Below are 15,212 nucleotides of genomic sequence, written 5' to 3'. Positions count from 1 at the left end.
GGCTTTTGCAGAAAGACCATGGCCATGGGCAAGAACACTACAACCACTGCCCCCTCTGCCTGCCAGCCTGGTCCCTAGCCCCCCGGGGGGCCTTTAGACCCCAGCAGTGACCCCACCATTTCACCCAAGTCCCAGAACCTATCCAGGCCCCAGGAATGGCCTCAGCATTTCACACAGTCTACAAAAGCTGCAATAAACACCTTAAACTCTGGCCTTCTGAGGGCTACCTACGTCCCCTGTCCCCAACCCTGGCCACCTCTCCTCCCTCCGCCCACCCACTTGCCCACCAACTTCTTAACAAATCAAGCCCCCCTTTACTAAGTGACTCATTCAGTATGACAGTCCCATATTCTTTTGGAAGACTCATTTTGTACTTTTAGACCCCTAAATGTGTGCCATCTTGGGGAGAAAACTGCCTCTCGTCCCTTACTAAGATGACTCTGGAAGTCGAGTAAGAAAAACCGGTTGACCAGATATTGTCCAAACCGTTAGCCCAGGATCTCGCGATGAGAGAACTGGCTGGTAACTGCCACAGCACTTCCAAGACTCATCATTCATTGGGGTGCTGAGCTGTCAATCACTGCTGGTGGGCCAATGAGAAGCAAGCCTCACAGGAAACGGAGGTTGAAGGGCAGGAACTATTTCTTGGCTATTTGAGTCTGCGGAGATGGGTCTGTTTACCTCGTGTGCTTCCCCAACAGCTGGGGCCAGGTGAGGAGGGAATGGTCAAGTCAGCCTAGACGCAAACCCGGGTTAGGGCCTTTGGAGGAGGAAGGGCGAAAGGCTTAGCACCAACTAAATGTTGGGGTTGAGCAATAGTGACAGTAGTAGGATGTCCTGGCTGGATTCTGCCCACCCCTGCCGTCCCCTCGCTGTGTGACCTTGGGTCACTTTCCCTGCCGTCCTGGGCCACAGGTGCTTTTTCATAAGCAGGAGGTTGATTCCTCATGACCTCTCAAACCCCTTTCCTTTTTGATATCTTGGAAGACACCATGCCCAGGAAAGGGAGAACCCAGCTTAACCACAGACCAGTTAATCGTGAACATAAGAGGAGGCAATGGATGGGAGAAGCACTTCCAGGATCCAGAGCCAAGGGGAAGCTCGAAAGGGATGAAGGAGGCATGGCTCTAGCCTGGGGAGAATTTTAGGGCCAACCAGGGGGAACTGTTGCTTACCAGAAGGGCTTCTGAGTGTGGACTCACAAGGAACGAGGCGTTTTAGCCAAGTGTCCGCTCAAACAGGGTTGGGGATGCGGGGGAGCTATGGCGATTGAAGAATCTCCTCTAACCCCATTTATGGCTTGTTTTGTTTCTCTCCTGTGGTTTCCTATAAAAGGTCCTTTTGAAAAGCTTCCTATAACCAAGCTGAACAAGGATCTGTGCCCACAGTATGAGTGAGCCCCTCCATTTGCCGTCTTCTCTGTTTTCTCAACTAACACCATCTGCAGAAGTCGGCAGTGACCGTTGGGTTTTTCCAGTGGATACCAGAACGCCACTTCCTGCCTCCTGGAGGGAAGACAGAATAATTGTTTGGCAGCAAGAGGTGAGTGTGGGTAAGGAAAGTGGGGCTCTCTCCTCTTCCCACCCCTCCTGCTCTCTCATTTTCTTTTCCCCCCCGCATTCTTCTCCCCTGCCCTTCCCCCCTCCCACCTGCTGACTCCAGCCCAGGCCACTCCAATTTCCACTTTTCACTCCCTCCCCCAGAAATTCGGGGGGGGCCTTCAGCATGCTCAGGAGGGGCTCTTCCCTGGTACAGGCTTTCCATTGTTTGCTCCACTGAGAAATAAGCAGCTTCCAGAAAGTTTGAGAAATTGCTTTTCAGCAAGGGGGCACCAGATTGGTTTAGAGGGATGGTCTGCAGTGAGTCCAGTTGGCAGAGCCGTTTCTCTGACCCGTGGGGTATCCGAGCACTTGACATTGGCCCCTGTGAGTTGAGGTTGTCAGGTGCAGAGGTGTAATAAGTTTGTCCAGACCCAAATTACCTCTTGCTGCTTAAGCTTCTACCAAAAAGATTTCTATTTTTCATAACTTCGTCCCCCCCATGACTGTTTTTTCCCCTCTGTCTCATTTTTCTTGCTTTCACTCTGTTCTCCTTATTTGTCTCTTTTTTACATCTTTCTCTTTGGTTTGATTTTTTTTCCCTTTTGTCTTCTGAGGCCACACAGGAAGCTGGAGAAGATGTGGGGATGGTGGTAGTCCAAAGGAGGAGCCTTGACCTGGGCACCCACCTTAGGAGGCAGACCCACCCTCCGTGTCCTGGCAGGAGTGAATGTTGCACTCCACCCAGGTGCTCAGATGCTCTCTCAGACACCCCCTTGGTACTAGGTTTGTTCTCCAGGCCTAGGACAGATGGGTACCCCCCACTCTAAGCCAACACCCCGGTGATTAGAACCACTGACTCCTGCCTCCCCTGCCCTCCCCCATGGCAGGCCCCTACAGAAGCAAAACGTAGTCACCTTAGACCCTGGCATACTGAGGCCAGGCCCTGACCTGTGGGCCTCACCTTCCTGCCAATTTATTATTTAATAAAAATATTGTTAAATAGTATTCATGTGTCTAAAATATGATTTAAGTGTTTATTGTTTCAAAATGTAACATTAAATTACATTCCCCCTTCCTCCTTTTCCCCTTTGTATCCTTGCTGGGACCAAAATAATGGGGAGAAGCTGAGAAGGAAGGTAAAGTTGGGGAAAGTGTAACAATGTCCATTTCTCAGTGGAGAGCGACCAGGAACCACGCTACACATTCATGGGCAGGGTGTGTGGGAACGCACATACCCCTCCTCCCCGCAACTATGAAAATGGTTTCCCTGAGCACAGAACACAGCACTCAAGTGGGGGGCATTTCCCCTACTCTATTAGGACATTATGTAACAAAGATTCACAGGTAAGAAGGATCTTTGTGTATAATAATAAAAGCCCTAAAATAGTTACATTTGGGTTGGTCCATGTACTCAACTATTATGCAGCTATTAAAACTGCATTTGAAGACATTTTTCATGACAGGAGGGAAAAAGCATATTCCAAAACTGTATGTGCACTAAGTTGTAATCTTCTAAAGGTAAACACCAAAAATTCCAGAAGAGGTTGGAATTATGGCTGATTTTTATTTTGTTATATGTTTTTTATTTTCTACAACAAACATGTATTATAATCAGAAAAAAACCCTCTGAATTGTAAAAGTGGTTGGTTCTCCCCAGTTGTAAATGAAGAAGGAATTGGAACGGCCCCGTTGAGGGAGCTGTTGGGGCTGGTGCACCCTGACATGGCAGCTTGGGCCGGTGGAGTTGGAAGGCCCTAATGGGAGCCAGGATCCTACAGCCCTGCAAATTGTCAGAAAGACACAGGTAGACTTAGATCTGGTCTGGAGGACAAGACAGTGTGTTTCACCCTCAGCCCACCTCCATTCACTTTTCCTTTCTCCCACCTTCTCTGTAATGACAAGCGCTCCATACTTAAGGACAAAAGACCTGGGTTCAGATCCCGACCCTGGCAAATTATTCAGTCCTATGGAACCTTAGCCCATCCAAAGGCCTCAGGGCCTTTGCAATTCCTTGTCAGCCTCTTTCTGGAATGCCATGCGCCCAGATCTTCATGTGGTTTGTTCTTTCCCGTCGTTTGGGTCTCAACGCAAATGGCATCTCCTCAAAGAGTTCCTCACTCCAGTCACTTTCGTGACATTTTTCCTATTTTCTATGAGCGCTGATCCCTAACTATAATTATATATTTGCTTTGTTGCTTATTGTCTCCTAGAAGTTAAACCTTTGGGAGCAGGAATCCTGTTGTCTTGAGTGCCACTGTATTCCCATTGCCTAAAACACTGCCAGTCACTAGTCAAATGAGTCAACCACCATGTGATACAGTCTCACCATGTTTTCTTATTTCATCTTCCTAAGGACCTTGTGTGGTTTACATATGAGGGAAAGGTTAAGAACAGAGAAGTGAGATGCAGTGAGTAAGTGGCAGAGCCAGAATTAGAACTAATTCCAGAATACTTCCTACTTTGCTACCCTTCCCGCCCATGCAGCTGCCATGCAGCCTGTTTTGGAGAGAGAGGGTGGGACAGTTCAAGGGCAGGGAACATCAAGAGCCAGGTCTGAGTCCAGAAAGTTCAAAATAGTGAAAAGATTGAATTGGATATGGCTGTGGGAGTAAAGGATGGAGAGAGCCGGAGGGGCTTGGTTGCAATTCAGGAGCTTGAGACATAAGTATCTGAGCAACACACAGTCTCTTTTAGTCATTCCAAGAATAGAAATTGAACACCTCGTGTGGGCTTTAAGTGATTCAGAACATTCTAGAACGGGCAGTCCCTGTCCTTAACTGAACACCTACTGTGCGTTCTACGTGACTCAGGACCCATCGAGGCTAGGAGACGACTGTCGTCGTCCTTTCAGTGTCTGGGGTACAGCATCAAGCCAGCTCGGTGTTGGTAGCAGAGGTCACCTGCCCTGAGCAAAGACAGATGGGAGATTTCAGTCATCATTAAGGTTTATTGACCAGCACGGCTGGAATTTCCCAGAGAGAGGAATTAATCTCGCTGCCGACTGAGAGCAGACATCCTGCTGGGAGTAGTTACATAAATTCTGTTGCTCAAATTAATTAGGATTGTGATTCATTTGTTTAATGAGGAAGAATCTGATGGTGGCAAGAGGCAAGCCCCCAGGCCTTTCAGAACCCAGCCAATCCCAAGTAACACTGCAGCCGGTGAGAGGACTGGCCGGGTGGGAACAGGGGTGTGACATGGGTGGAAGAACGTAGCCAATCAGAGGAATAAACTTGAGGCAGCAGAGTCAGAACACGTGCTAGTTTAGAAGGGGGTCTGAAGCTCTCTGGCCTCCCAAAGCTCACGCCCCTCATGCTCCTGAGCATGGGAGGACATCTCAGCTTCATCCAGAATCTTCCATCCTCCTCTTTTTTCCAAGCTGTGGAGAAAAATGCTAACAGCTGAAATCACCTCAGTAGCGCTCCTGGGACCCATCCAGCCGTTTCCTCCCATCCTCCAAAATGCCAGATTATATTATTCACAGGAGGAAAGATTCTTTCAGTAAAGCAGAGGCCTATTGCCTGAAGCATATAGAAATATTTTTCTCTTACTCCCAACTCTACTAAAAAGGGACCCCTCCCTTCTACCCAGAATTCCCCTACGGCCTGTTGAAGGTAAACCTCAAACCCTACCAGTATCCTTTGCTCTACCTCTGAGCCCCTCCTGGCCTGGGTCTTCCCTTGCTTAAGACCCAGGTCTCAGCTGCAATAACACAGGTGAGAGAAAGGACGGTGGCTGGACTAGCATGACAGCAGTGGGGTTGGAGAGAAGCAGAACCTCCGCACAACCCCAGGAGGCGTCATTCACATGATAGTCTATGTGGATGGTGCTCTTTGGGATAGAATAGAAATGGTGCTTCCTGAAGGTGTGCATCCTGGCGGCCCTGGAGAAAAGTGGTCAGAGTCAAGAAACGTTTTGAAGGAGAGTTAAAAGGATTTGTTGCTAGACTGGAGGAGGAAAGGAGAATAATGTAACCTTTAGGACTCATTCCTGCCGACACCTCCAGAAATCCCTAGGGAGGTTTGTTTTCTTTCCAGGCTCCCCCATCTCTTATTGTGACTGACCAGGATGGCACAACCTGGATAAACCATGACTTGGGCACCACCGGACGTTTCACGAAGCAGCAACATTGTCAAGGGGCTTCGTCCTCTTCCCAGACTAGGCTTAGAAGCTTTGCCTGGAGCTCAGTCAATCACGTCTCACTTAGAGAATGGGTAGGCATGAAGGAGCATGATCTGGGAACCTGAAGTCCAAGACCCGGTGACCTAGGACAAGTCTTGTAAGCTCCCTCGGACTCAGTTTCCTCATCCTTGAAAGGTGCCAACTTCTGCTCTGGGGAGAACAGAGCTTCTACTCTGGCAACATACAGACTGTCCTCTCTTCAGCAGCCAGAGAGATCTTTGTGAAATGTAAATCAGATCTTGTCACTTCTCGTGTTTTAAAACCCTCCAAAGTCTTTCCAACACATTCAGAATTAAAGAAAAAAAAAAAAGCCTGCCCGATAGCTAAGGAGGCCCACGTGACCTAGCCCTTGCCTTTCTTGCCCTCCTCCTCTGCAGCAGCCCTCCCCCACTCCATTCCAGGTTCCTTCTGATCCTTGAATACAACAAGCCTACTCCCTTACTAACGCTTTTGCCATGGCTGGTCCGCTTCCCTGGAACATTCTTCCCCAGCTCTTTGCATGGGTGGAAACTTACCATTTCTTTCTCTGCTTAAATGTCACCTTCTTGGAGAGACCTTCCCTGACTACCCAATCTAGAGTGGCCCAGGCTCTGCCCATCACCCCATCTTATTTTTCATCCAAACACTTTTTACTACTAGCCATTGTTGTCCATCTTCTCCCACTTGAATTTAAAGTCTACAAGACCAAGGACCTTCCCCATTGCATCAGGCAAGGTCCAGTTAGGAAAATAGGAATGCACTAGATATTTCAACAGTGATAATTTAATAAAAGGAGTTAGTTGAAAATATATTCAAAGGAGAGAAAAATTTAAAAGGGAGCACTGAAGTAAGATAGAAGGAATAACCACAGGAGGCAGTGGAGTTGTGAGAATCTGGGAACTCAGAGGAGAAGCCCACAGAACCGGGACCCAGCCCGCTGGCAGGGCACTGTCCAGCTGCCGCTCACCTCTGAGGAGGCACAGGACGCTGTTCTGGGAGCAGGGAAAGGAGTTGGAGGCTGGAACCAGCTGCTGCTACTAGGGAAGGCCGTTGCTGGGGCAACCCTGACAGGATGCAGCTAGCAAAACGGCAGGAACAGGTCTTTACTTCCTCCAGCCAGTCTCCCCCTAGCGCCCCTGCTGGCAGAAACAGGAAGTCCCATGACAACGGAGCACCACATGTAGTTTGTAGCATCCCTGCCCCAGCATCACAGAGCAGCATATAAAAGGTGGATTTGGAGCTGGGAGACAGCAGCTGAATAACTGGAACACCTGTCTTGTGCAATCCCTTAGCCTCCATGCTGGAGGAGTGCTTGGTGTATAGTAGGCATTCAATAACTACTTGTTGAATGGATGAACGAGTGATGAATGATGTACCAAGCAGAGTGTTGGGTAGCTAGGGGCACAGAGATGGAAGACAGACTCTAACCTCAAGCTGCTCACACTCTAATAAGAGAGACAGCCATCGTTTATGGTTCGGGGTAAGTGTAATAACAAATACCCACGATGTGCTGGGGAAGCACAGAGGAGGGGCTCTGCTCAGTGTGGGCACCATCAGGGAAGACCTGCTAGAGGGGATCATGCTTCAGCTTGATGCTCAAGGGCAAAGAGGAATTCGGGAGGCACAGAGGGATGCTGAGGGTCAACGACATGAGGATGCAGAGTACTTCAAGTCTGGGAACAGCTTGTGCAAAGGCAGAGTGCTTGGAGGAAGTGACACAAGTAGTTCATTATGGCTGGAGCATCCATGGGAAGTGGTGGCGGCTGAGCCTGGAGCATTCAAGTCCTGCTTATGAAGGCTTTGTATGTTACTCTAAGGAATTTGGGCTTTGACTCAAGGCACAGGAGTGCCAGTCAAAGTTTTTGAGCAGGAGAGTGACATGATTTCATCTGAGGATTGTGAATTTGCAGAGATGAGAATGAAGGCTGGTGAGCAATTAAAAAGTTGTTAGAACAGACCTGGGCAAAAATGATGGGCACTCATCTAATTGTACTTCCGTGGATTCAGTTTGCTGTACATAAGTTACATCTCAATAAAGTTGCCTTAAAATAAAAAAAATAATGGGGATCTGAGCTACAGCTGTGGAAGTTGACAACTAGAGGAAGAGAAGGAAAAGCCGCCAAGGAGCTAGGATCCCTCGGCCTGGACTCTCTCTGTTGCAGGATAACCCGAGCTGTGGGGCCCTGAGTGTTGGCCAGTTCCTTGCATCTTCCCCCTCACAAACTCGTAAGATTTTGGAGTTGGAAGGAGCCTTCAGAGGATGCATCAGTGTCCCAGCGGGAAACACGATGCCGCTCAAATAGTTCAACTGAAGAGACTTTAATGAGGAGGGACTATTTACAGCAAGATGGGCAGGATTAAAGAAACCACGAAGGGGTGCTTGAAAAACCCTGAGACTACAAACAGCTGGAATCCACCCCCAGGCCTAAAGCGTCAAGAAGGAAGGAGTATTACTGGAGCCCAGTGAGGGCTGGGGCCGAGGGGAAGGGCTGCTTGGCAGAAACTGTGGCCAAGCAGAGGGGTCCTTCCACAACCCTGCAACGAAGCAGAGAGGTTGCAGGGAAGAAATGCTCCAGCCTCTCTCTCCTCTCACCCTCCAGTCTCCTGCCACTGTCTCCCACAGGCCAAGCCAAACAAGCCAACTGGCAAGGACACCATTGATTCATTTCCCAGGGGTCAGCCTGCTGAGGCACAGAGCAGGACAAAGAAGGGGAGACCCGAAATTGGAGAATAACAGCCTAGTGGATCTCAATTTCCACCCCATTGTTTTTCCCAGAAGAAGCCTCAGAGAGTGGAGGCAACTTGCCCAAGGTCAGGTACAAGTTAGTACAGGGCCACTGGCCCCTCTCTCTTGGGGTCAGGTTCATCGCGTGCTGGGCCCACACTGAAGGCAGCCAAGTGGAGATGGCCCATTGTCCTAGAGCTGCAGCTGCAAATCCAAATGAGCCAGAGGAAGGCAGCAGAGCAAGGGCAGCAGCAGGCAGTGCCAGGGAGCGTGGGCACCCAAGGGCTGGCCACGAACCCTCGCGTCCGGACGGTAATAGACACCTGCTTCCTTGTCTCTTTGTGACATGCTGCCTGCCCCCTCGCCCCCATTTTCCTGTCTTGAGTCCTCCCCAAGGATGGGGACAGGAGCTCAGCCCTGGGATTGGCAGGGACAAGGGGAGGAGACTCTGCTTCGGTAGTCGCGAGCCCTGCTCATCCATTCCCTAGGGCTGCTCACTGATCCAGCACAAGATGGTTTAATTGAAGTCACTACAATAAATGGTGCAGGAAAGAAACACCCTTAGTCTGCCGGGAGTCTCAGAGAAGTGATGGAGAGCTCTGGGAAACCCAGTGGCAGCAACTGAATTTAGATCACAGCTGGCTATGGTAGAAAAGGTACAGGACTGAGAAGTCCTGGGTTCAAAGACTGACTTGGTCCCTTACAAGCTGTGTGATTTCAGTCAAGTCTCTTTATCTTCCAGACCTTCTGTGTCCTTGTCTAGGAAAATGGAGATTTTGTTGCCTGCCCTCCAAAGCCATGCATGACCCTGGGCACGGCCTGCGTCTCTTGCCCCATCTCCCACCACCTCCCCCCTCTCTCTTCACACTGCAGCTGGGTTGCTGTTCCCTGCCACACCATGCTTCATGCTTTACTTATCTGGGTCCCTCTTCCTGAAATACCCTTCCCACTTCTCTGAGTGATTCCTACTTGCCTTTCAAGATTCAGATCAAGGGTCACCTCCTATAAGGAGACTTCACTCCTTCACGCATGACTCATTATTGTCATGATAGCAGTCTTTTTCTCTCCACATAGCTTGTCTTCCCATCTAGATAAAAAGCAGGAACTATATCTTCTCTTTCTCGCCCTCACATGCCTAACACATGCCTAACATCATGATTGTATTGGCAGAGAGAATGGCAGGGTGGCATGAGGGGCAGAGATTCAGAGCCCAGGGGTGGGCACAGAAAGAACGCAGCAGGTGCTGGTGGATGATAATCTACTCTGAGCTCCCTTCCCAGATAATTAGGATGATGCATCCATCATATTTTTATGTCTTTAGCATGAGACACAGCCCCCTCTGTGCCTGGGCCCGGCTGGCTTCCTGCTCAGCTTCATAACTTGTATCTGATTCAGTTGCAGAAGACAGAGGATCCAGGTTGTGAAATCATAAAATTTTAGCACCAAAGAAACATAATGATGTAGCAAAAGTGATGCCCTGGTACCTTCGAGTCTAAGTCATAAGAAGCCTTACAGTTTCCCCCTGAGTGTCTTGGAACACCCCATCTTGGGTTGTTGCCTCTCAGAACCGAGACATCACACTATGAGAAGCCCAAGACACATGGAAAAGCCATGTCTCAGTACCCCACTGGACAGTCCCGGCTGAGTTCCCAGCTGACGGCCAGCATCGGCTGCCAGCCGTGAGAGTGAGTCATCATGGACCTTCAGCCCTGTGGAGCCTTCAGATGACACCAGGCCCACCCGCTATCTGACGCAACCATATGAGAGATCCCAAGAAAGAACCTCCCAGGGCCGGCCCCATGGCTTAGCGGTTACGTGCGTGCACTCCGCTACTGGCGGCCCTGGTTCGGATCCCGGGCGCGCACCGACGCACCGCTTCTCCGGCCATGCTGAGGCCACGTCCCACATACAGCAACTAGAAGGATGTGCAGCTGTGACATGCAGCCATCTACTGAGGCTTTGGGGAAAAAAAATAAATAAATAAAATTTTAAAAAAAAAAGAAAGAACCTCCCAGCTGAGCCCGATCAACCCATGGAACTGTAAGAGATAATAATAAATTATTGTTTTATGCTCCTAAAAAAATTTTTCTGTAAAGAAGTCTTTTTTTTTTTTTTTTTGTGAGGAAGATCAGCCCTGAGCTAACATCTGTGCTAATCCTCCTCTTTTTGCTCAGGAAGACCGGCTCTGAGCTAACATCTATTGCCAATCTTCCTCCTTTTTTTTTTCTCCCCAAAGCCCCAGTAGATAGTTGTATGTCATAGTTGCACATCCTAGATTGCTGTATGTGGGACACGGCCTCAGCATGGCCGGAGAAGCAGTGCATCGGTGCACGCCCAGGATCCGAACCCGGGCCACCAGTAGCGGAGCGCACGCACTTAACTGCTAAGCCACAGGGCCAGCCCTAAAGAAGTCTTATAGAAATGTCATTTTACTAGTGAGAAACTGAAGCTCAGAAATGTCATGGGATTTATCCAAGGTCACACAATGAGTTAGAAGAAGAGCCTGGTGCATTTAGCTGTTGTCACCCCGTTGGCCCCATCAGAGAAGATAAAGAGAGCTATCCAGGTCAGGAGTCGAGAGGGAGGGAGGAGAGGAGCTGGATTTTGTAGAAAACAACCCAAGTTAATTCTGTTCAGGAAGAAAACTCTTCCTTAAATGTATGTGGATTTTTTTTTAATTTTCAAAGAGTGTTTCATACCTTCTTAGAGTTTTCAGAGTGAGTTGCTCTGTATTTCAGCCTTGAGTTGGTTTTATTTTTCCTTCTCCCTTGAGATAATTAGCCATAAGCTTACCTGAGTACATTTGTCATGTCAAGAAGACAATGGCTTCAAAGGAAGAGAAAGGGCCCAGAAAGAAGGCCAAGTGACAGAACAAAACCTCCTAGGGAAATACTCACATTCCTTGCATGATGTGCCATCAAAAATCCATGCACAAGCAGGAGGGCAGATGACAGTGTCCGAGCAAACGTCAACAGCCCAGCCACTGCACCCAACAGTGCTTTGAGTACGTTGACCTGAACCAAATCCATACCCAGGGCAAAAGCCACACCCCTTTCTCAATTCATTACCGTCTATTTGGCTAAATCACAGGCCCAAAAAATAAGTCTTGGATTTGGCTTTTTTTTTTTCCAGCCCCTTCAATTTAAGCAACATTAATTTCTTTTTAAAAGGCCCATCCTGCTCAAGATACTGCAATGGAGGATTCGGGGAAGCTGCATTTCATTGTAAGGACAGAACCGAGCCGTTCTGGCCTTTGCTGTTGCCTTCGAGCTGATGTGAAAGGTGTTAGCTTCACATTTGGATAGTCCTTGGTCTGGGCCCCAGAGCCCCAGAGTTGTTTGTTCTGGAGCATTGCTGTGAGAAGCCGCCATTTTGGGGACATCATCTATGATCCGGACTGTGTCCCAAGGGCTTTATTTATTTTGGCTTGTGTTTCAACTTCCCAGCAACCCTATGAGGGAAGTATTATTACCTCATTTTAAGCAGAAGGAAATTCAGTCTCAAAAAGGAACACACACCATAGAGCAGAGCTGGAATTCAAACCCAGGCCTGCCCCATTCCAAAGACCTGCTCCTTCCTCTATACTGTGAAACAAATAACCACAAAACCTCAGAGGGGTACAATAATAAGCATTTATTACTCATGCATCTGGGATGGTGGGCTAGGCGGTCCTGCTGATTATGGCTGGGCTCACTAACATGCCTAGCACTGGGTTGGCCATTGAGCAATCTAGGTTGCCTTATACGGGACAATTGGGGTGACTCAGCTCCGCTCCACATGTCTCTCATCCTCCATCAGGCCAGTGCAGGCATGTTCTCATGGCAATGGCAGAGGTACAAGGAAGAAGGCATCCAGATTGACTGCACAAGTACTTTCCAAGCTTTTGCTTACATCCCATTTGCCATTATCCCATTGGCCAGAGCACGTTACGTTGCCAAGCCCAGAGTCTGGGAAGGAGGACGGTGCAGGTGACATGGCAAGAGGTGTGGGTGCAGAGATGGGTAAAAATTTGGGACCACTTCTGCAATCTACCACACTGACCTTGGGCAAATAATGGTCCCCTCTTAGAGCCTCTGTACCTGCATTTTTTTAACTGGTTCCTCTATACTTTGCAGGGTAGCTGGGAGCATTCAATAAGACAAGCTCTGTGAAACACCAGCAAAGTCAAAAGTATTCTTTCTGTTGATGTATTCCAAGTATGCAGACCTGGGGGGTGGGTACACATTAATACAAGTACGTGGGGGGCCGGCCTCACGGTGTAGCAGTTAAGTGCGTGTGCTCCAATGCTGGCGACCCAGGTTTGGATCCTGGGCGTGCACTGACGCACCGCTTGTCTGGCCATGCTGTGGCGGCGTCCCATATAAAGTGGAGGAAGATGGGCACGGATGTTAGCCCAGGGCCAGTCTTCCTGAGCAAAAAGAGGAGGATTGGCAGATGTTAGCTCAGAGCTGATCTCCTCACAAAAAAAAATAAATAAATAATAGAAGTACATGAAAAACTCAGTTCCTGTTTCTAGAGTCCAGAAGGCTTACCCAAGTCTCAGAGGTGAGATAGCCCGACCACTGAGATGACAAACAAGAACTGTGGGAGGAAAATAAGTGAAGAGAAAAACAATGAGTAAATGATGTAATTAAAGTTAGTGTTGAAGAAACTATCAAGCAGAGAATGAGTCAGTGGCAAGTTTAAGTGATGAATCAGGCACAATGTCATGTTTCTAGAATTCTTGTCTATTTCAAGAAAGCCTGGTGTCCCAGTTAAAAGAGCACCTTGAGCCTGTAGCAACAACATCTGGAAGGAAACACGCCTGTAATTTTAATTTCTCCTCAGCACCACCACTAGCAACGGGCAGCGCTGAGTACTGGGCGCAGAGTAGGCACGCCATCAAATCTCACGTGGGAGGGACCAGTAACTGCAGCATTACTTCAGATGTATTCAAGGGGATTTTTAATTATTTTTGCAAAAAAAAAAGAAAAAAAATTTGCAATATGCCATTTGATTGTCCAAACAAGGCTGTGAATTCAGTGCAGGATGATATCAATTGCTCCATTCAACAGACGAGGCAACTGAGATTTAAATGGCCCTCTAGCTAGTAGCAAGGCTAGGATTAGAAGGCAGGCATCCTACGTACCCTTTCCCAAACTAGCACAGAACCATGTTCCTACTATTGGTGACTGCGTTCAGATTTTTTTTAAGTCTGTGAGAAATAACATGGAATATTTATTGAGTACTTACCTCATAAGCGTGGTGGCTCACTTAATCCTCGCTATAAACTGAGAGGTCGGTATAGGAATGGTTCCATTTTACAGATAAGGGAAAATCGGAGCTCAGAGATTTAAGCCACTTGCCAGAGGTGACATAGCCCATAAATGGTGAGCTATGATTCACACTCAGGTCTGGGGCACCCCACACACCACGTTCTCCACTGCCATCGTATTTTCTCAAATTGAGCTGTCACCTACACTAAAACTTGGAGAATTAAAAGCAATAGTACGGATAAATCTGCCCCCACACACACATATGCTTTTGCCTCAATTATTCTGAGAACATGCTTTCTGACCTGTATTTTCCACTTTGCTTTGCTTACCACTGCCTCTAACAGACACAACTCAAGGCAGAGGGGCGAGGGATATTGGTTCAGGAAACCTGAGCTGTGACCCTGAGCTGCTGACAGAATGTCTGATATTTATAGCAACTTAGAGTCAAGTACCAAGGAAAGTGTGTTCCGGATTGTTGCAGATGTCCTCAGGGGGTAAGAAAACATCTCTATGAAAAATTGTGTGGGATGCTTAACTGATGGAACATCAAACATGAAAGGACAATTCAATGGGTTTGCATCCCAGTTATAAAAATAATAATAAAAGGATGGCCCAGCCAGTCTCTGTGGATAACACGCTTAAAACACTTAGGCTATAGCCCAGGAGAGGCCACATCACTATTGAATTTATAAATTGCTGCTCTGCACTTTAACTATTTTAGTTATGAATTTCTCTATTGATTTAGATCTGTCCCATTCCACAGAGGATTTGAGGCTGATTGTTTGTGAAGACTACAGTAGATTGATTACACTAATGGCCAAAATTTGTCATGCCTCCCTGCATCCTTGCCCTTGGGTCGTGTCCTCTACGCTGACTCTGACTTGGCCCTATGACTTGCTTTGGCCAATGGAACAGCACCAACTTGATGCAAGTATAATTTGAAAAAGCATGCAGAAGAGAGCCCAGTCATCCAGCCAAGGCCGTTCTAGACCAGTCAGCCTCTGGCCCATTTGCCAGTGACCAAAAGCCCAACTGAGAATAGCCAGGCCTGTCTCAGATCAGCAGAACGACCCATAGACCCATGAGAAAGAAGGGATTGTTGTTTAAAGCCACTGGGTTTTGGGGTGCTTTGTTACACAGCAATAACTAACTGATACAGAGACTTACATTCTTAAAAAACACTATTAATTAATCAACGAGCATATATTGAGTGCCCATGCTCAGTCCTAGCATAGGTTCTGGGAAATACAAAAAACATATAAGAAATGGTCCCTACCTCCCTATTTTTTGTGGCAAGACAGACAAAGGAAAAATACCAGCAAGATCTACTTAAACTATGTGGAAATTGTTTATAGCCTACTCCCTCTACAAGGCCAAGCTCAAATGCCACCTTCCTCTTGAAACATTTCCTTCCCCCATCTCCTCGCTTGGTTCAACTGTTAACTTCTGCCTCCTCTGGGATACTACAGACTTTTGTTTAAAGCTCTCCCATGATGCTTTTCAAGTTACATTTGGCATTGTAGTTGGATG

At 48.0% G+C, this 15,212-nt stretch overlaps 1 long non-coding RNA gene across 1 annotated transcript; it reads left to right on the top strand.

Annotated features, from left to right (window-relative positions):
- Positions 1 to 658: 658 nt before the first annotated feature.
- LOC147912650 (uncharacterized) lies at positions 659 to 2,546 on the top strand. Its single transcript, XR_015549791.1, has 3 exons — positions 659 to 711; positions 1,336 to 1,542; positions 2,156 to 2,546. It is a non-coding gene; the product is annotated as an uncharacterized LOC147912650 (long non-coding RNA).
- Positions 2,547 to 15,212: the final 12,666 nt, after the last annotated feature.

This window comes from Ceratotherium simum, chromosome 34 (genome assembly GCF_057802395.1).
Source record: "Ceratotherium simum simum isolate JZ-2026a chromosome 34, ASM5780239v1, whole genome shotgun sequence".
Taxonomy (NCBI): domain Eukaryota; kingdom Metazoa; phylum Chordata; class Mammalia; order Perissodactyla; family Rhinocerotidae; genus Ceratotherium; species Ceratotherium simum.
Note: the sequence above shows the minus strand (reverse complement) of the source record. Positions and strands in the feature narration are given on the sequence as shown.